Here is a 22,513-nt window from a genome sequence, read left to right as displayed (position 1 = left end):
TGTATCCTTCTAAGCCATTCTAATGTCTTCTGAAATCAGGAGGTATTCAAGGAATAAACCAGTCATAGATCCTCAGAACAACAACAACAACAACAGCAACAACATAAAATTCTTTGTACAAGTCTAAGTATGGCCTTCCTACAAACCTAGTGGAAAGCGATATCAGTTTCTGCAAGACTTAAGAGCCATTCAGTGAGTCATTCTTAGGTTTCCAGAGTGCCTAATGCTAATGTTCTTCTCTCTTCAGTTCCACTTAACAGGAAAATAGTTCACAGTAGTGGCCTGGCTCATCTTCATTAGCTTGTCTGTAAATAAAGACAGTTGATAGGTTTTCCTTTATTTGGAACAGACTAACAATATATTTGGGCAGTAATGCCTTGGGGATTCACACAGGCACCTTTATGGTTTTTTTGTTTTTTTGTTTTTTTATTCTTTAAGTAATTATTTTAAAAAGGTAACACTCCTAAAAAGTTAAGATTTCATTCAATATTGAAGACGTTACCTCATACTTACCTCTCCTGGAAAACAAGGATTTAGTCTACCTCTTGAAAGAGCAAGTGGCTGAATATGGTTAAGCATTAAAGAAAATTTACAATTTTGCCACAAGGTAGTACATTAGTTAGGAGGTGACTTCTCCACCAATGAGAGCACTCTACCCCAAAATTGGATTAGATGGTCCAGCAAAATCTAAACCCAACAACCAGATAGAAATTGGTAAGATTTGCAAAACTTAAGAGGTATTAAGTTTAGGCTATGGATTCCCAACTTTTCCAGACTAACTTGACTCCTTCAAGAAATTAACCAAAAATAGGTGACCAGAATTTAGTTGAAAAGCTGGAACTGACTTTGTCACTTTGAAATCTATATTACAGGAGCCTGCAACCCCAGGTCTACTGGAATAAAAACAAAAACAAAAACAAACAAACAAACAAAAACAAAGAAAGCACATCTTATGTCCTTTCTGTACATTTCCTTGTGCTGAAGCAAAAAAAGGGTTGGCAGGAAGGTATCAATTATAGAGGCTTTGGCTCAACAACATGGGAAGAACCACTTTCTGTTTACATATTTTTCTAGATTCAATGGCTAGTGTCTTCCTTCCTGTTACGTGCCATGGTCACGGATGCAAAACTGGTAGATGCATCTGTGGATACATCCTTGCCACACCACTAACTTCATAGGTTCTATACACTGTTCAGTCCTGATTACTAACAAGCAACATCCAGCATTTCTCAGTCAACCGATTAACTAGGACTGACCCCTATTGTTTGTCTCTTGTGTGACCATTTGTCACTGTTATAATCTTAATCCTGCCATGTTGCTTCCACTACTTGATGAAGGAGACCCTCATGTCTATATAACAGCAACTGTAAAATTGAATGTCCAAGAGGAAGATTGAGTTGATGTTACCCTATGGAATGGGGAACAAATGTTCCTTGTTTTGTTTTGTTTTTAACTTTTTTTGAACGTTTATTTATTTTTGAGAGACAGACAAAAAGCAAGTGGGGGAGGGGCAGAGAGAGAGGCAGACACAGAATCTAAAGCAAACTCCTGGCTCTGAGCTGTCAGCACAGAGTCCAACACGGGGCTCAAACCCATGAACCACGAGACCATGACCTGAGCTGAAGTTAGATGCTTAACCAACTGAGCCAAACAGGCAACCAGAACAAATGCTCTTTTTAAATGATTGAGGTCAATACCATCGAGGTTAGACAGAGACTACATAAAACTGTGTAAGAGTTTGTATAAAACTGACCAAAGCTGGGTCAGCCCAAGTGGTGGAATTAATAGCCATTAAGGCACATAGTAAGAGCAATTATAAAGAAGGGGAAAGGGTGGGGTACCTGGGGTGACTCAGTCTGTTACACATCCAAATCTTGATTTCAGCTCAAGTCATGATCTCACAGTTTATGAGACTGAGCCCCAAGTCAATCTCTGTGCTGACAGCATGGAGCCTGCTTGGGACTCTCTCTCCTCTGCCCCTCCCTGACTCATGCTTGTTCTCTGTCTCAAAATAAATAAATAAACATTTTTTTTTAAAAAAAAGAAGGTGAAGGGAATGCACTGGCAGATCATTAAACAGAATAAGTGGCACTTTTGGCCTTGCTGAGAGAACTCATTTATGATGAGACGAATGTAAGAAAATGAATATATTTATGCATAAAGTCTGTTTCAGACATAGGATATTCAGCCTCAGATTCAGAAACAAAAGAAACGTTTGCTAAAATAAAGTTGTTCTGTCCATTTCAACAGTTTCTAATGCAGCTAAGATGGCCATGTGGTTGCACCCAAAAAACGAGGTAAAGTTTGACCAAAATGCAAAAATACTGCTTCCACCATGAATAAGAGTTTGTGAAGAAATTTCTCACTGGTAGCTAGAGATGTGGAGGGCTTAGGCCTCATCTGTACCATCATAACCCAGGAAAAAATAAAACTTAAAAAGTGGGATACATATGGGTCTGAGCCATATCCCAGAGGACTTTCGAACACATAAACATGGGCTTTATCCAGTTACCCAAGTCACAAGATTATGAATATGTACTTGGGATCATTTATAAATTCTCTGGATGGTGAAGACTTCTCTAGCAGAAAAGCTACTCCAAGCACTGAAATAACTACACAAATTGTTAGACAGTAATGTTCCCACCTGGGGGATACCATCCCTACTCCCTAGGTACTGGGACAGTCATAAAGGAACTTGGTAAGGTGTTCTCGCTTAATCAAAAATCTTATTGCTCCTACTCACCACAGTTTCCGAGAAAAGTAGAGGTAAAATGCAACTATCAAAAACTTTATATTGGGGTGGCAGTAGGAGGAGGTGTACAATGGTAGCTTTTTGTGGCACTTTGGCTTTTTTAGAACCGAGGGAATCTGGAAGGGAGCTGCCACTCCTAGACCTCTTCCCTCTGAGTTTGTGACTCTGAGGTCCAAGATGGACAGCGTGCAAGATGGACAGGCCCAAGATGCACAGGAGGCTCCCAGAGCATTGGCAGGGCAGTGGCCCAATTAATGGCCCAGAAACGCTACTGATTGGCCATCATTTCCAGGAATCTGGAAGTGGCCAAAGCCACTGGCCCTGGTGACCTTGGTGGAGATCTTTTGGTATTTAGCTATGATGCTGCCAAAAAACATGAGGTTCAAAATACACTTGAAGAGATGGAGAAAAACTTAGATCGAGTTTATTTCTTGGTAAATGCAGCTAGAATGAACAGGGATAGCCTTTTAGAAAGAACAAAGCCTGAAGATATGACATCTCAGCTCATACTAATCTCTTGGGTTCCATGCTGACTTGTAAAGCTGCCATGAAGACTATGATTCAACAACCAAGAAGCCCTCTTGTTAATATAGCACATATTTGGTTTAAAAGGCAACTCTGGCCAGTCTGTGCATAGCACTGGTAAAGGAGGATTAGTTGGATTTTCACATATTCTTACTAAAGGTAACAAGAAAGAAAATTAGAGTGAGTATTGTTGCACCAGGATTTGTTCACACAGATATGATGAAGTACTTGAACATTTAAAGAAAAATATCTCTGTTGGGAGGTTTGGAAAACCTACTGGTGTGCACATGGTGTTGTGGGGTTTTTTGTTTTGTTTTGTTTTTTGTTTTGTGTGTGTGTGTGGGGGGGGGGGGGTTTGGAATCCCCATATATGGCGCCTGGCTGTCTTGGTTGAGCATCTGACTCTTGATCTCAGGGTTGTGAGTTAGAATGGCCATATATTACAAATTCTGGTAGTGGATAGGGATTACAAGTCATGATATAATTTACAGTTTATTAAGTTACAATAATGATTAGAATCAAAGGCATACTTTGTTTGGCTCGTGATTTGGCAGTCATACCTACATGGATGATATTTGCTAATCAAACCTATTGATGCTTTAAAAAACAAAAATGGGGGTGCCTGGGTGGCTCAGTCAGTTAAGCATCTGACTTCAGCTCAGGTTGTGATCTCATAGTTTTTGAGTTCAAGCCCCGCATCAGGCTCTGTGCTGATGGTGCAGAGCCTGCTTGGGATTCTCTCTCTCTCCCTCTCTCTTTGCCCCTCCTCTGCTCTCTCTCTCTCTCTCAAAATAAATAAATAAACTTAAAACAAAGAGTTGATGCTACAAATGTCTATTTCCATTTTTATATGACTATTTCTAAAAAGAACAATATGTGACCAATTGTGTTTTCTAAAGGGTATGTACCTTATTGTCTGTAGCAATTTTAGTATACATACATTTTGTAAGTAATTATAAACAAGTATTAATTTATATATTTTCTCTCAAAATTATATAGTCTAGTTGTCTTGAGTTGTTTCATTGTATCGGGAAGTTCATTGTAACTTCTCAAGAAGTTAACTTGTGGACCATTGCCAAAATAAAAGTGTTTACAGGGCATTGGTTGGTTGCCAATACTTTAGCAATCCTGCTAAAGTTAAATATTGTATTCCTTTTCCGTATGCCTTGGAAGACCAATTATACAGGTTAAAAAAAAAAGTATCAGTATCAGTTAGACACAGATACTAATTTACAGTCTGGTTTCTTTGAGTTGCATTACTCCGGATTGAGCACCTGGGCAAAATGTCCTACAAATATAAGTGTGGTACAATTGACCCCTATAAAAATTTTCAATGATGATGAGGATTAACTTTTAAGGTTTTAATATCTGGTATAATAAAGAGCTGCATAGATCTCATCAACTTAGGAAATAGAAATATTTATTTATTTTTAATCCACAAAACACTCAGAAAAACAAGCTACTTAAAAACAGTACAAGAAATAATGACATTTTTAAAATTAAGGGTATTTTTTATTAATAAATGTAATAATGATTCCTAACCTAAAATTTTAGAAAGATAATAGCTAATTGCTTATGATCAGTCATAGATGATAATGTAAATAATGAATGAATTATTGAATAAATTAAATATCTTTACAAGGAACAGTTAAAGCATTAGTCTTAAGAGAAAATATTTGTCTGAGAATAAAGATAAAGACACAAACTGAATGTCAGGCAACACCTACTTTGCATTGAACTCTTTTGTGGGGAATAGTGTGATATTTAAATGTTGGGGCACCTGGGTGGCTCAGTCGGTTGAGCAACCGACTTCGGCTCAGGTCATGATCTCACAGTTTGTGGGTTCGAGCCCCGCGTTGGGCTCTGTGCTGATGGCTCAGAGCCTGGAGCCTGCTTCGGATTCTGTGTCTCCCTCTCTCTCTGCCCCTCCCCTGATCATGCTCTGTCTCTCTCTCTCTTTCTCTCTCTGTCAAAAGTAAATAAACATTAAAAAAAAAGTTAAAAAAAAATAAATGTCATTGGAAAATAAGATTTTTCTTATTTATCATTTTTAAATGTTTTTTTCAAATTTTTATTTAAATTCTAGTTGCTTAACATATAGTGTAATATTAGTTTCAGGAGTAGAATTTAGTGATTCATCACTTACATGTAACATCCAATACTCAACACAAGTGCCCTCCTTAATATCCATCACCCATCTAGCCCATCCCCCAGCACCTCCCCTCCATCAACCCTCAGTTTGTTCTCTATAGTTAAGAATCTCTTATAGTTTGCCAGCATCTCTTTTTGTTCCTTTCCCCTATTTTATCTTCTTTGTTTCTTAAATTCCATATATGAGTGAAATCACATGATATTTATCTTTGACTGACTTATTTTGTGTCACATAATACACTCTAGCTCCATCAAAACATTGCAAATGGCAAGATTTCATTCTTTTTTATGGCTGATTAATATTCCATTGTATATACATACATACCACATCTTTCTTTATCCATTCACCAATTGATGGACATTTGTGCTCTTTCCATAATTTGGCTGTGGATGATAATGCTGCTATAAACATTGGGGTGTATGTGCCCCCTCGAATCAGTATTTTATATCCTTTGGATAAATACCTAGTAGTGCAATTGCTGAGTTGTAGGGTAGTTCTATTCTTCACTTTTTGAGAAATCTCCATTCCATTTTCCACAGTGGCTGCACCAGTTTGCATTCCCACCAGCAGTGCAAAAAGTTCCTCTTTCTCCACGTCCTCACCAATATCTGTTGTTGCCTGAGTTGTTCATTTTAGCCATTTTGACAGGTATCAAGTGGTATCATAGTTTTGATTTGTATTTCCCTGATGATGAGTGATGTTGAGCATCTTTTCATGTATCTGTTGGCCATCTGGATTTCATCTTTGGAAAAAGTGTCTTTTTATGTCTTCTGCCCATTTCTTCACTGGATTATTTGGTTTTGGGTGTTGAATTTGGTAAGTTCTTTACAGATTTTGGATACTAACCCTTTATCAGATATGTCATTTGCAAATATCTTCTCCCATTATATAGGCTGCCTTTTAAATTTGTTGATTGTTTCCTTTGTTGTGCAGATTTTTATCTTGATAAAGTCCCAGTAGTTCATTTTTGCTTTTGTTCCCCTTGCCTCCAGAGACATGTCTAGTAAGAAGTTGCTACTTCCAAGGTTAAAGAGGTTGCTGCCTGTGCTCTCCTCTAAGATTTTGATGGTTTGTTTTAAACATTTACTGCATTTTTATAGATTTATTAGAGCTGAACATTATTTTATTTAAACAGATTTAATTTATTTTATTTAAAAATTTTTTTACTGTTTATTTATTTTTGAGACAGAGAGAGAGAGAGAGAGAGAGAGAGCACGAGCCAGGGAGATGCAGGGAAAGAGACACAGAATCCACAGCAGGCTTCAGGCTCTGAGCTGTCAGCACAGAGCCTGACACAGGGCTTGAGCCCACAAACTGTGAGATCATGACCTGAGCCAAAGTCAGACACTTACCTGACTGAGCCACTCAGGTACCCCTATTTAAACAAATTTGATTTTATAATGCAAGTCAATGCAAAAATATGAATAGGATGTAATAAATAAATATAATGTAATACAAATAATAAAAATAAAAAATAAGTCAAATCTAAGCTCTAAATTAAGGGGAAAAAACTGAAATTGGTAAAGTTCTCTGAAACTCTTGAACATCCCTGGCTGAGAATTTTATCCCTAGTGGCCATCAGGTCAGCCCATTCTGAAACTCATAAACTATAAACTTCTGGGACAATAACTAGAAGACCATGCACCTGTAAGTCTTAGCACATATCGCTGATTTGACCTTGCATCATACAGATCTAGCTAAGTGCTGTCAAAATGAAATTCAATAGTTACTCTTATCTTCCATGGGTGCAAGCTGGATTTTCAAAAATTTTACCTTTAGAACCTCTTCATTGCTTCAACCTAGGTACTAAGTATTCTGGAAAAGACACCAATTGGAAATCTTCTCTGGTACAATGCTGGAAAGGATCCTATGAAGGCGTCTTAACAACAGATACTGTCATAAAACTACAGTTTATTCTGGATCCATGTGTCTATCTCCTATGCAAAAGGAGGTCATAGAAATTGATTTGATAGTAGAGGACAACTGGGAATATTGTCTCAAACTGAGCCTTAAATTTACATCCAGATGAAGTAAACTACTTAATGGCTGACAGTAGCTACCCAAGTACTTTGAACCAAGCTGATGAATACTTGAAGTAGACAGCTTCTACCCAAGATCACCATAACAAGACTAAATACCCAAAACCACTATTTTTCTCCCCTTCCTTCCTTCTTTTTAAACTCTTTTTCTTTATGCTTTCCACTTCTGTGTCTAATCCTTATAGATACTGATTTATTTTTGTGAGTTAACCTTTTGATACTTAATATACTATGAATTATTTTATGCTTTTTAATCTCTTTAAGACATGTTCCCATAAAGATCTTATGCTCATCATCATGATGATAACATTAAAACAGCTGGGAGTTCCTGTAAGAATATCATACTCTGCCTGCCTCAAGTATTTGTCAATGGGTTGCACAATAAGGAAATTTCATTTTATCTACATTTCTTTCTACCTTTGTTTCCCTCATCATTCCCCTGTGAACAATTTTGACCCTTAAATCTTTAAGGTTGCTGAAGGTGGAAGGTCTTCTTTTCTGTAACTTCTTCCTACTGAATAGGGGCATAGAGATGTCCCTGCCTTTGGGTCAACATTGGTCACTTGGGGAAATTATATATATATTATATATATATTATATATATAATATATATATAATATATATATTATATATATATAACATATATACATATATAAAATATATATTAACATATGTTATATGTATGAGTTTTATATATATATATATATATATATATATATATATATATATATTACAGAAGGCAGAAGAAGCCAATCCAAGAAACTTGAAGCCTGAACTTTCTTGATGAAGTGATGCTAGATAACAGAAATGCTTTAGATTATACACTAGGATGATAAGGCAATATTTGCTTGCTGGCTAAACTTCCTGTTAAAACTGGATAAATGAGAGTTCCTTACATAAAACTCAAGAAAAAGCCAACTGGTTATCCAAAATCTGACAAAATGTACCACAGGATCTTTTCACATGGCCTGAATTTGGCAAAGGGAAGAGTGCTTTGTAAATATTAGTTATGCATTTTCTACCTCTGTTTGTAATCAGTAGGGTTGTCAAATTATATATAAACAGGTTCTAAAATGCTGTAGCATACTTACATCTCATCAAACATCATGATCCTGAATCAAAAAGATTCTAAAGCAATTCTAATAAATACAACTTCTGAGAGATTGGTACCTATGATAGAGTGTGATGGCCCCAATTCTTCATGCTTCTCTGTGTCCTTAGCTTCTTCCATATGTCCTCTTTGAAGCATGGGACCATAGGAAAAACATAAATCTGAGAATGTAACAGGAACAAGAGAAAAACTCTGTCATCACAGCCCCAATCTATGCATAAGGTAAAACCAGAGAACTTTGAAGCCCGAGGTGTACTGAGAGTAACCATAGAAACAAGATAAACCAAACCAAGCTACTGCTTATATTGACTAAACTTCCCACCCTAAATGCCTAGTAGAAGAAGATGTCCCCATTCCTATTTCAGTGCAAATACCATTTACTTCAGCCTTTACTGAGCAATACACCATGTCTGGATTTCAACCAGAAGTTACAAGACAAAAAGTCAAGAAAGAGCAAACTCTTTTCAAGAGACAGCACAATGAACAAAGGCAGATTTAGATATGACTGGATGTTGTAAGTATCAGATAGGAAATTTTAAATGACTACAATTAATATGTTAAAGATTTATGGAAAAGTTGACAATATGCAAAAAAGATGAGGAATTTCAGCAAAGAAGTAAAAACTGTAAGGAAGAATCAAATAGGAATTGAGAATAAAGCAAACATGGTTAAAACAAATGATGAATGCCTGAATAGGCTCATGAAGACTTGACACCAGGGGCATCTGGGTGGCTAGTTGGTTAAGTGACCAATTCTTAATTTCAGCTCAGGTCATGATTTCACAGTTAGTGAGACTGACCCCTATGTCAGGCTCTGCGTTATCAGCAGAATAGTCTGCTATCAGCACAGAGTCTGCTTGGGATTCTCTCTCCCCCTGCTTGCACTGTCTCTCTCTCTTTCTCACTCTCTCAAAATAAACAAATAAACTTTCAAAAAAAAAAACTTGACACCATGGAAGAAAGGATCAATCAACTGGAAAAGAGGTTAACAGAAATTACCCAAATCAAAACACAAACAGGAAAAAAAAAAAGAGGACAATCCAAAAGCTGTGAGACAATATCAAACAGTCTAACACTATATAATATGAATCTCAGAAGGAGACGAGAGTGAGAAAGGGACATAAAAAATATTTGAAGAGAGAATGGCTGAGATTTTTATAGAAATAATGAAAGAAATAAACCACAGATGCAAGAAGCTTGTTGAATACTAAGCAAGATAAATACTGCCTTTCCTCAAAACCATCCATCTAAACACCTCATATTCAAAGAGTCAAATACAAGAAGAAAGAGAGAGAGAGAGAGAGAGAATATCTTAGAGGCCAGAGGGGGAAAAATACACAAGATAAAGGGAAAATAGGTAATAATTACAGTAGATTCTCCTCAGAAACTATACAGGCCAAGAGACAATGGAACATTTTTAAAGTGCAGAAAGAACAGAACTCTCATGTCTGAATGCTATATATACCCAATGAAAATATCTTACAAAATTAAGGAGAAATATAAGCTTTTTCAGACAAACAAAAATTGAGGGAATTCATTACTAGCGGATCTACATTATAAGAAATGTTAAAGGAAGTTTTTAAGGTAGAAGAATTCTGATAGCAGACAGAAACTTGGATCAATACAAAAAATGAAAAGATGCCCAACATTATTTGCCATTAGAGAAAACAAAACAAAACCACAATGAGATACCACCGCACACCTATTAGAATGGCTGAAATTCTAAGAATCGGACAATAACAATTGCTGGTGAGGATTCAGTGCAACTTACTCTTACACATTGTTGGTGGGAAAGCAAAACGGGGCAGCCACTTTGGGAAAGAGCTTGTCAGTTTCCTATAAAGGTAAACATATACTTACTATATGACCCAATAATTCTACTCCTAGGTATTACCCAAATGAAATGAAAACTTACCTTTATTTGTATACAAGTGATTAAAGCCGTTTTATTCATAATCACCAAACACTGGAAATCTGGTCAACTGGGGAAAGGTCATAACCACATTGTGGTACATCAGTATAATGGAACACAACCCAGCTATAAAAAGGGACAAACTACTGGGGTGCCTGGCTGGCTTAGTCCGTTAAATATCTGACTCTTGATCTCAGCTCAGGTTTTGATCTCAGGGTCGTGAGCTCAAGCCCCACATTTGGCTCTGTGCTGGGCATGGAACCTACTTTAAAAAAAAAAAAAGGACTGAATTACTGATAAACACAACAACAGGGATGAATCTTAGATGCTTATATTGTATGCAAGAAGTCAGATTCAAAAGACATATGACATTGTGGCACCTGGGTGGCTCAGTCGGTTAAGCGGCCGACTTCGGCTCAGGTCATGATCTCACGGTTTGTGGGTTGGAGCCCCGCATCAGGCTCTGTGCTGACAGCTCGTTGGAGCCCGGAGCCTGCTTCAGATTCTGTGTCTCCCTCTCTCTCTCTTCCCCTCCCCGACTCATGCTCTGTCTCTCAAAAATGAATAAATGTTAAAAAAAAATTTTTTAAAGACATATGACATGCTAAAATAGGCAAAATTATAGGGAAATAAAATAAATCATGGGTTTCCAATGACTGAGAATTAGGAAAGGGGGTAATTTTTATGGGTGAGGGGATCTTTGTGCATCTTGATTGTGTGCGTGGTGGTAGCAGTGGTTACACAACTATGTGTGATTGTCACATCTCAGAGAACTGTATACTAATAAGAAAGAATTGTCCTGTGTATACATCACACGTCATTAAATATAAAACAAATAAATAAAACAAAAAAATCTATTTGATACAATACTCAAAACTGATCTGAACCTAATATGGATAGGAAAGCTTGATAATTTTCTTATCCTTTGAGTTCAACTTTTTATCCCTGGGTAAGGCAGGGCCACTAGAAAGTACTTGTGAAAGAACAACTTTACAATCATTGCAACATTTGCGTGGCATTTATCAAATCTGAATGCTGTTCTAACCAGCCCAAGCTGATAAATGACTTTGATAAATAAGCTAATAAGTAAACTTTGAGCAGTGCACTAGCAAAGCTGATAAACAACCAAGAGTCTGAATGACTTCTGTTAGGGTCACCCAACCTAATTCTTGGGCTACAGAACAAGATGGGCTTCACACAAAGATATACATCCATAGGGACTCCTCCCGGCCAATCCTCAGTACAAGCTGCAATCCATAATTGGCAAAACCATAATGAACCTCTCTTTTCTAGCATGTAAAATCCTTGACTTTTCCCCTTGGGGAACCAGTCAGTGAAATCCATAAATGCAGCACTCACATTTTAATAACAAAGTAGCCTTTCTTTCTTTAATAGCATAGCTGGATAACCGCTACCCCAATCAGGAAATAGAACATAACTAGCACCCCAGAAGGGATGCTTTTGTCCAAACACTGTCCTGTTTCTCCTCCCTGAAAGTAACAACTATCATACGTCTAACACCATGGATTAGTTTTGCCTTTTTTGGAACTTCACAGAAATAGAATCATACTGAATCATATGGATAATTTTATTACTGGTTTCTTTCCTTCCACATTATGGCTGCAGGAATCCACGTTGCTGCGTAAGTAGTTGTTCATTTTGTATTGCTATATGATATTCCACTGCATGAATATATCACACTATAATTATCTATGTGCTACTGTGGGACATTTGGGTTGTTTCTGGTTTGAGGTATTATAAACCAAGCTGTAAGGAGCATTCTATTATATGCCTTTTAGATATATACCTTTTGAAGTATGGAATGTATTCCTAATTTAAAATTAAATTACATTTTGAAGTAATGAACAAATTCAATCAGTATTTCTTCAGATTTCTTGTTGACAAATTGTGCAAATACACACTTGCATGTAAAAGTTTTTAATGTTTGTTTATTTCTGTCTTTTGCAGTTAGAATCCAGTTATTAAAATTATTCTGGGGTGTGCGTAGGTGGCTCAGTCAGGCATCTGACTTCGGCTCAGGTCATGATCTCCTGACAGTCAGGTCCATGAGTTTGAGTCCCGCATCGGGCTCTGTGCTGACACTGTGGAGCCTGGAGCCTGCTTTGGATTCTGCATCTCACCCTCTCTCTGCCCCTTCCCCACTCATGCTCTGTCTCTCTCAAAAAATAAATAAACATTAAAATAAATAAATAAATAAATAAATAAATAAACCTATTCTGAAACATTAATAATATTTAGATGGATTAAGAATGTGGTCATGGTGGGGGGACTCGGTGGCTCAGTTAAACATCCAACTCTTGATATTGGCTCAGATCATGATCTCACAGTTCACGAGACAGAGCCCTGTGTTGGGCTCTGCACTGACAGTGAGGAATCTGTTTGGGATTCTCTCCCTCTTCCTCTCTTTCTGCCCCACCCCCACTTATGCTCACATGCTATCTCTCTCTCTCAAATAAACAAATAAACATTAAAAAAAAGAGAGTATGGTAGGTCGTAAAGGCAGCATTTTCTTTTTTCACTGATTTGTAAAGAATTCCTTTTTTTAATGTAAATTGCAAACAAAGCCAAAAGTGTTCTTTAGTGTTTTAATTGAAAAAGGAAATTAAAATTCCATTCAGAAGAATGCAGAGAATTATATCCTTTGAGAAGAAGAAAGGTTATATAATAGAATTCAGACACCCTCCCTGTGTTTTAATTTAGCTGACCTAATTTGTCTCTGAGATTTTACTTTAAAACCTGACTATAAACAACCTAATATTAGGCTGAATATTACAATTCAGTAGAACTTTTAATGAGCTATACACATGTACACAAATTTACAAGACTCCATGGCTGTAATACACAGAAGTCATAAAACCATTAATGGCTTACAGTCTCCATTTCACTGTTAATGGATACTCTCAGCACCATTGTTAAACTAGTGTAAAAAGTATTTGAATACAAATGTGAGCAATGACACATTCATTAACCTTTAAAACACGGATGTTTTTTCTGTGTCCACATCTACTTAAGAGATCAGAACACTATTTACCTAAAGAAAATATAGATGCCTGATTGAATGCTCACAAAGATCCCCTACTCTGGTTACTTGGGAATATGGAGCCTCCAGAGAGAAGAACCAATAGATAGGTCAAAAAGACAACTGAGTCATAGTTTTGGTTTTCCTGCTTATTGTGTGTATTTTTTAAAAAGTCAAATTTGTGAGGCAGCTGGGTGGCTCGGTTGAGTGTTGGACTCTTGATTTTCCCTCAAGTCATGATCCCAGGGTTGTGGGATCAAGCCCCAGATCGGACTTCGTGCTGAGTGTGGAGCCTACTTAGGATTCCCTCTCTCTCTCTCTCTCTCTCTCTCTCTCTCCCTCCCCCCCTCCCTCTCTCTCTCCCCCTCCCTCCTCCTAAAATAAAAAGGAAAACTAAATTAAAAACTAAATAAAAATCAGATTTGTGAGGATGTATCCTGAAATAAAAACAATTTTTTTAATAGGGTAACACATGTCCCAGCATAGTGACATTCATGGGCCATCCTCTTCATGGCATTGCCTGGGCTTTGTGACACTTGTGACAGGGCCACTTTTACTGGCTTAGGCTCTGCTGCCTGGCCTGGAAGGGGGGAGTTTTGCTTCCCTTCATGGGGGTGGGTACTCCACCCAGACCTTGCAGCACATGTCTCTCTGTCCGCCCCTGCTGCCCACTCCATCCACAAGATTGACCCTCTCGTAGATCCATAATTGCCTCGACCCCTGCCCAGCTCAGTGAAGTTCTTAACCCCCATGGGCACTGGGTCTGAGTCCTAATACTCTGAGCCTCAGCCTCTCCATCTGTCACACACATGTTCAGTGTACTTCACAGGGATACGGGGAGAACGAGAGGGAGTCATTTCTAAGAATCATTTTTAGTAACAGCACTGGATACAGGGGGTAGCCTTACATTTTGCCAATCAGCGCCTATTGACTTAAAAGTATTTTAAAATCTAAAGAATTCTTACATGTGAATTCTTTTACACTATAAAAGTTAAGGGCCATATTTTCTTGAAGCTGTGGTGACAGTCTGTGACTAGAACTAAGGACAACTGTGTTAATGTACACGTGGTCATTCTGCATCTCAAAGGTGGGGAGTATTCCTTGGTTTGGGGGCTGCAGCTGTGATGCCAAACTTTACCTCCTTTTTTCATCTGCCAAAGCCTGCTTGATGGCTTCTCAGTCTCTTTGAACTTCCCCACACCAAAGTGGAGAACCCACAGTTGCTTTGTCCCAGCAGGTCTGGGCAGCACTCCAGGTTGTTTTTCAAACCTGCCATACTTTTCTCTAGTGGGAAGAGATTCTTTTTCTTCTAACTCCCATGGGGCTTTCTCACTTCCTTTGTGCCATTGGATTCCATGGTCTATCTCATCAAGAACAGCTGAGACTGAAGCTGTTGGCAAACCCCCTTTCCCCCTTTTCCCAACATACAACATACACAGACAACTGTTCCCAACAATTTCCCAGCATCCCTTGCAGCTAGATGAGGCCATGCTGCCTCCACTTCTGTCTGACCCACAGTACTTGGTGTTCCTTCCCCATGCTCAGGCTGGGTGCTGTCAGTGTCCCACTGACCTGACCCCACACTGGGCTGTGAAATCTAGTTTGTAGTGTTAACTCACTAAAACGCAGGCATTTTGATGGTTATCACAGTTGGGCTACACTAACAAATTGCTCAACCAATCTTGGGGTCTTCTTGCCAACATTTGGACTCCCTTGTGCCTTTATCCTTTTATACTTACCTGGGTAAACCTGAGCTAAATGGACCAGCATCTACCTGTCTTTATATATCAGCACTGTGGGGCACTGCCAGAGAGAAATCTCACCTTCAGCAGGGATGCCGCATGCCCCGCAAACCTAAGGTGCCCCCAAGTCAGCTCCCTCTACCACCCTCTGCTGTGACTATTTCAAGTCTTTGGTTTCCTGAAGCCCTTGATTCTCATTCTCCCTTCCTACTTCAAAGAAAAAGTTTCAGCCATTGGTTTGGGAACTTGCTCTGAGCCCCCCCACCCCACCCCACATCTGCGCCCACCCTTCCATCTTCTCCTTGTCCTGCCAGTGAGTCACACCCCAGCCCTTCCCAGGGCACTGGATCCCAGCCTCTGACCTCCACAGGGACACTGCCTTACCTCATGCCCTTTCTCTCCTGCGTCTTCCACTCTCTTAGAGCCTGTTTTTGTGCTCTGGGCTCGGTATGATGAATTCTCTATAAGCAGAGCCTAGTTCAATAGTAAACACACACACAGCGGCCTTAATGCCTCAAACACCGCTTACAGAGCAGCTGCTGAGTACTTTCAATCTAGCCCAAATGCAAATATTGCTCAACTATCCTGGTCTCCTTCTCTCTCTCTCTTAACTAACTGTTGTGCTCCCCCTAGATGAAAAGGTTCTCTCTAAAAGCGGTGGCACAGATCATTCTCTGTGGGGGGCACACAACATGGGTTGCTACCACTTGCTTTCCTGCTGGGGGTAATGGAGACCCTCCAGGGAACACTTACACCCCTCCGACTCCCTCCTCATGGGAGGAAACTGGATTGCGCTATAAAAAGCTGCCATTAAAGGCGTAGAGTCTGTGGGGAACTGCACTGACAGGCCGCGGGAGCGCAGGCTGAGCATAGTCTGTCTCCCTGAGCAGCACAGGCCCGACCCGCAGCCATTCCTGGCACAGGCGCCCTCCGTTCCTCTAACAGGATGGGTAAGCGTATCACGGGATCTGTTCCGAACGTCTAAATGTTCGAGCGATGACCCATCTGCATTTTGCAAAGCCTAGGCGTGTGCATTTAAGAAACGCCGGGAACGTGTTTCAACCCTCTTTAGAGAGAAAACAGAAGCTGTTTATACACTTGGATGTCTAAAAGGCATTTCGAACGTAACGCGTCGAACCCGAAATTGTCTTTCTCCTTTCTCTCCAGCCGGCTCCATCTACCCCAGGGTGTCAGCGGTGCAGGCCAAAAATTCAGCCTGACTGGCCTCTGGTTCTCGCTCACCCAACATCCCACCCATCGCGATATTGTTGGCTTGACTTTCCAGCTACGCCCGCCCGCACTAGTTCTGCCCCCTCCCGCCCCGACTGTGGCCCCAAGAGCCACCATTTTTCCTCCGGTGGCCATCTTGTTTCCACTCTTGTCTCGTCGCTTCTGCTCGCCACAGGAAAGCTAGGCGGTTTGCATCATGAAACTCTGCACTCTCCCTGCTGAAAACGGCCCTCCAGCCCTTCTGGAATCAGATCTGAAGTCCTCTGGGTGCCGAGCCTAGCGGGTAGCCAGGTGTTCCCCCCAGTCTGCTGCCCTGCGAGCTCTGTCCCCAGCCTCCTTGCTGCTTCCCCTCCCCCCAGTTTTATTGCACGATCGTTAATATAATAACATGGTGTGAATGGAAGGTGTAAAACACGATGGTTTCAAGTGTACAGTGAGAATGGTGGCCACACTAAGGTTGGTCGTGATCACCTTATGTTCCTTGCTGCTTCTTGAGCCTGCCAGGCAAACTCCTGTCTCAGAACTTTTGCACTGGCTGTGTCCTCCACAGGGAAAAGCTCTTCCCTGAGAAGTAAGCCAGTAGAGTGGCCCTTGCTTGATGTCAGTATTAGTTGGCTAGGGCTGCAGGAAACACAAACTGGGTGGTTTAAAGCTGGGTGACTGTGAGGGAACTAGATTCCCTCAAGGTTCTGGAGCCGGAAGTCCAAAATCAAGGGGTCAAACCAGGCCAAGATCTCTCTCAAGGCTCAAGGCAAGAATCTGTTCTACATTTTCCCTTAGCTTCTGGGGTCCCCAACAGAATACTGGCTTGTAGATGAGTCACCGAATCTCTGCTTCCATTGTCACCTGGAGTTTACCCTTTACATCGGTGTACCTTCTCCTCTTCTTATAAGGACACCAGTCATGTTGGATTAGGGGACCTCCTCCCCCAATCAGTATGACCTCAGCTACATCTACAAAGACCCTATTTCCAAATAAAGTCAGATTCACAGGTACTAGGGGTTAGGATTTCAACACATCTTTTTAAGGGACACAAGGTAACTTGGTAACTACATCCTGTCTACGTAGAATACTGATTTGCTCTATCATCTCTGCCTGCTTTTTTTTCCCTATGGCATTTTCCACTGTCTAAAAATAATGCATTTGGCTGTCCCAAAGGACAATGGCAGCTGTTGAAATTCGACTCTCTCCACCCATGTTCCTAAAAATTGTACAAATGAGCAAGGAGAGAAAACCAAACCACCCATCGCTCATGTCTATGGCACACCTAAGGGGCAGGCGAAGAAGAAAATAGCAAAAACTAAGCGCAAGCGTGAAGCAAGATTGCACCATCCCAAAATATGGTAGAAGAAAAAGGTGTCATTTATTTAAGAAAGTGCCCTTCACTCTGGCAACAGAAGAGGGAGCAATTGATCTGCAAAACCAGGTAGACTGCGCATACCCCGTGATCTGCTATTGCTGGTGCAGGAAAAAGGAACCTAGCAGCCATGCAAAGTAATGATAAAAATAAAAGCAAAAATGAGAACCCAAACTTTTGGCCACTTCGGAAAGCAGTTTGGCAGTTCCTCAAAAAATTAAACATGGAGTTACCACGTAACCCAGAAATTCCGCTTCTAGGAATAGACCCAAGAGAAATGAAAATGTGTCCCTACAAAAACTTGTACATGAATGTTCATAGCAATATTATTTTTATAATACCCCCAAAGTGGAAGCAACTTAGATGCTCATCAACTGATGAGTGGATAAACAGAATGGGGTATATCCACACACAGAAGACTGTAAATAGGAAGGAAATGCTGATTCATGAACATGGATGGACCTTGAAAACCCCATGCTAAGTGAGAAAAGCCAGTCACAAAGGACTACATATTATGATGCCATTAATACGAAATGTTTCGACTCCAGAGACGAAAAGTAGATTAGTGGTGGCCATGGGCTGGGCCAGAAGGGGAATGGGTAGCAGGTGCTAATGGGTGTAGGTTAATTTTGAGGGTGAAGAAAATGTTTGGGATCAGATAGTGGTGAAAGTTGCACAAATCTCTGAATATACTCACACCCACTGAAGAGAATACCCTAAAAGTGAATTTTATGATATGTGAATTTTATCTTAATAAATAATGTATAAGAAGAAACATCGAAAAAAATTATCAATTAAAAAAAAGCTGGGGCAGATAAAAACCCACCCACACAAATGTAGCTGCTGTGCCGGTTTTGAGGTCATTCCAAACCTGCTTCATGTACACTGTTTTATGATGAGACCCTATTTGTAGACATGAGGTACAGGAAAAAAAAGGATTAAGTAGCAATTTCTGTAATAGTAAAAGTTTATATGGTAGGTCAAGTACCTATTTCACATTTCATCCTTTACATTTCCAGGAACCAAAATCTTAAATGGTTATATATTTGCCCCAGTAATTTAATTTCTAGGAATTTACCTCAGGAATATATAGAAGACACTTTCATAAAACTGAGAAAAAAATGTACTCAATTCGTTGAATCATGACCTGCCCACATGAATGAATCTTATGAGGAACACTGGAGTCTAGAAGCATATTTAATATCAGGGGCGCCTGGGGGACTCAGGCGGTTAAGCGTCTCTTGGTTTCAACTCAGGTCATGATCTCATGGTTCATGGGTTTGAGCCCCACATCAGGCTCTGCACTGACAGTGTGGAGCCTGCTTGGGATTGTCTCTTTCCCTCTATGCACCTCCCCTGCTCGGTCACTCTCCCTCTCAAATAAATAAACATTTTTAAAAATAGAAGCATATTTAGTATCAGGGGAAATTCTTGAAGTCACAAAGTGGGAAAATGTGGGCTAAGAAGCAATATAGTCATTATGATCCCATGTCATAAAAATGGGCATTTAAAAACTCAGTGTAAATAGACTAAAATATTAACCATGGTATCTGAAGGAAGTGGATTCACACACTGTAATTTTTTTTGTTTACGTTTTTATTCAAAGTGTCATATTTTGAAGTCAGAAAAATAAGTGCTTTTTTGAGACAAAAAAAATTGCCCAGTATACTTGGGTGGATTTCAGGATGAACTTGCTGGAATCAGGACGCCAGGTACCAGCCAGCCTGGTATGCAGGGTGGCTGCAGAGGGAGGGCTGCAGGAAGTGGAGGCACCACCCGGGTACCCTGGTGCCCAAGTGTGCGGGCGCTTCCCTCCCTCGGGTGAGCCGGCCCCAGGGCTCAGGCTCCTCGCTCTCCAGTTAATGAAACAGCTTTACACACACACACGCACACACACTCATATTCTTACACACATTTACACACACACACACATATACACTCATACACTCCATCACACACATTCTCACACACACATGCACGCTTTCTCTTGTACATACAACTCCTATCCTTTCTGTCACAGGAACACACTTTTGCACTCACACTCATGCACATATCCTCTCACCCACTCTCTTACACATGCATACATTCTCTCATACTTTCACACACATTCTCACACATTCACATTTATATACAAACATCTGCGCAATCACTCATGCTCATCCACCCCCACCCCCACTCCTCACCCCCACCCCCCAGCCTCACCCCCACTCCTCACCCCCACCCCCCCAGCCTCACCCCCACTCCTCACTCCCACCCCCCAGCCTCACCCCCACTCCTCACCCCCACCCCCCAGCCTCACCCCCACTCCTCACCCCCACCCCCCAGCCTCACCCCCACTCAGACCCCCACCCTCCAGTCCCACCCCCACAGGAGGGCACCCGCTGCTTTCTCACTGGCACCCAAAGCAGAGTTAAGTTGCCTGCGAACAAACTGGCGTTGAGGCTCGAGACACTTTTCACTAGAACTACTTCAGCAGGAAAACTTGGATCTTAAGGAACTTGCTCATCGCGTGCAAGGCTGACCCAGAGGCCTGTCTGGTTCCTGTCAGGCTCCTCACGGAGGAGATGAAGGCTGCTCACTGCCTTGCTCGGCTCAAGCAGGGCCCAGAGCAGCCCGTTTCAGGTCTTCTAGAAGCTTCCTCAGAAGGGCCTTGGGAAGCAGAGATCTAGTCACTTCCCCATGTACGTCCCATTTTGAATGATGTGCTGATTTCAGCGCTCCCCATCATTCATCCCCACCCCCATTGCCAAGAGTAAGAAGGTGCTAGCCTGGAAATCGCTGCCTGGAAGAGGCAAGGAGCGGAGTCCTTGGGGCGCCTGTCACTCCAGCCCAGCCCGGGGTTCACCGAAAGCTCTTGCCACATCAAGGCAGAGCTTCCAGATGCCACTGACTGCAAAGCCACGTCAGCTCTGCTGTCAAGATAAAGGACTTGATTGCATCTCTCATTTGTGATGAACTTGAGCGACACGCAGATTTTGAATATCTCATTTTGCAGCAATTTTAATCTGGGCTAAATGCAGCCTGTGGAATTCACCTTCAAGACAGAGCCACACTGGGGGCCTGAGGCTGGGGGGAGAGGATGGCAGTGGGATCGGCAGGCAGGGGAGAGGCGATGTGGGTGACAGGAAAAAAGTGCTGAGTCCCTGGACAGGGCACCAGGGCCAGACTTGCTCTGCTACAAGTGCAGTGACCCTCGAGCAGGCCGAGTGAAGACTTTAGTTGGGAGCACAGAACGGGGGTTCCAGCATCCATTCTCAGCCACCGGTTTGTTTGGGATGACCTACTGAGTCAAGTCTTTGGGGAGACTAGGTATTTGTGGACAAGGACCAGCCCTTTGAGGTGGCATATACTCTGACGCACACTACCACCACTTTACGAACTTGCTGGACTGGGTTTACTCATTCAAGGCTCTGTGGAACTTCTGTGATAGTAAAAGCCACACTGAATCACGACACTCTGAAAAAGATTTATGGGGCTCAGAGTTTATAAGACTAGGGAGTACTCTTAAAGAAAAAGAATATAGGGGGCGCCTGGGTGGCTCAGTCCATTAAGCATTCAATTCTTGGTTTGGGCTCAGGTCTTGTACTCATAGTTCATGGGTTCAAGCCTTGCGTAGGGCTCTGCACTGACAGCATAACTCCTGCTTGGGATTCTCTCTCTCCCTCTCTCTCTCTCTCAAAATAAATAGAGTTGAAAGAATACAAAATGGTGACACAAAATTACTGGGGCCCTCCTCAGGGGTCCAGGGAAGGGTTCTGCAAGGCAAGGACTTTTGTCCCCCAGGCCCAGAGGACACTCAGCAGCCCAAGGCCTCACACCCATGGAAGACTAAGATGGGAAGCTGTTCTCCATTTGTCAATAAGGCAGCTTTTGTTTGATTCGCTGCTCCGACATTTCAATTTTCACCAGGTAGAAAGACACTCCTTTTAACATAAAAGCTGGCTCCAGATATGAGTCCCCTCATGCACCCTGGGGTCCTTGTGGGCTCTCTGTTTGGACAGGTGACCCCAACGAGCCTCCCAGCTTCCGAGGCCATGAGGCTGTGGCCCCCTTCAAAGGCAGCACTTGGTGTCCCAGAGGAGCCCCATCTTCCTCGAATGCCACCCACAGTGGCATCAGCTTTGGCAGTGGATGCAGCACCCACCATGGCTTTGTGAGGTTCTGAGAAGACCTCACAGCATTCGTGCGGCCTCAAGTGTTTCTTTTAAGGTCTTGCTCTTCTGAAGAACTCAGTCATAAGCTTTTCAAAGGGTCCTTAACCACCCCATAAAGTTCAAAGGTTTCCAGGTGAAAATTTAAGAAAAACACTGCTGCTTCTTTTTGTTTCCCCTTCTTAAAAATCAAATCAAATCTGGGAAATTCCAGTTATCCAGGATGACTGGAGATTTTTAGCCACTGGAACACTGAGGTTGATCAGAAGTTACCACACGTGGCCCACAGGTGCCATTTTGTGAAGGCTTATCATTAAGTGCATGCTTTCACAGGCAGAATTGGGGGTAGGTTGACCTGCAAGTTTGTCCCATTTCCTGGGACATGGGGACCCAGGTCCAGTTGCTGTGTGTATATTCAGAGAATTCGGTTGTGACTGTTTTGCTCTAATGGAATCTGGAAAAACCAGCATGCATGGCCACTTACCTCACTCCCCTGTGGGCCA

General features: G+C 41.3%; 1 pseudogene; it reads left to right on the top strand.

Moving 5' to 3' along the window:
- LOC105260610 overlaps positions 1–22,024 on the top strand; it is a 30,145-nt pseudogene extending 8,121 nt beyond the window's left edge.
- Positions 22,025–22,513: the final 489 nt, after the last annotated feature.

This window comes from Felis catus, chromosome B3 (genome assembly GCF_018350175.1).
Source record: "Felis catus isolate Fca126 chromosome B3, F.catus_Fca126_mat1.0, whole genome shotgun sequence".
Taxonomy (NCBI): Eukaryota; Metazoa; Chordata; class Mammalia; order Carnivora; family Felidae; genus Felis; species Felis catus.
This window is presented reverse-complemented; position numbering and strand designations above follow the sequence as displayed.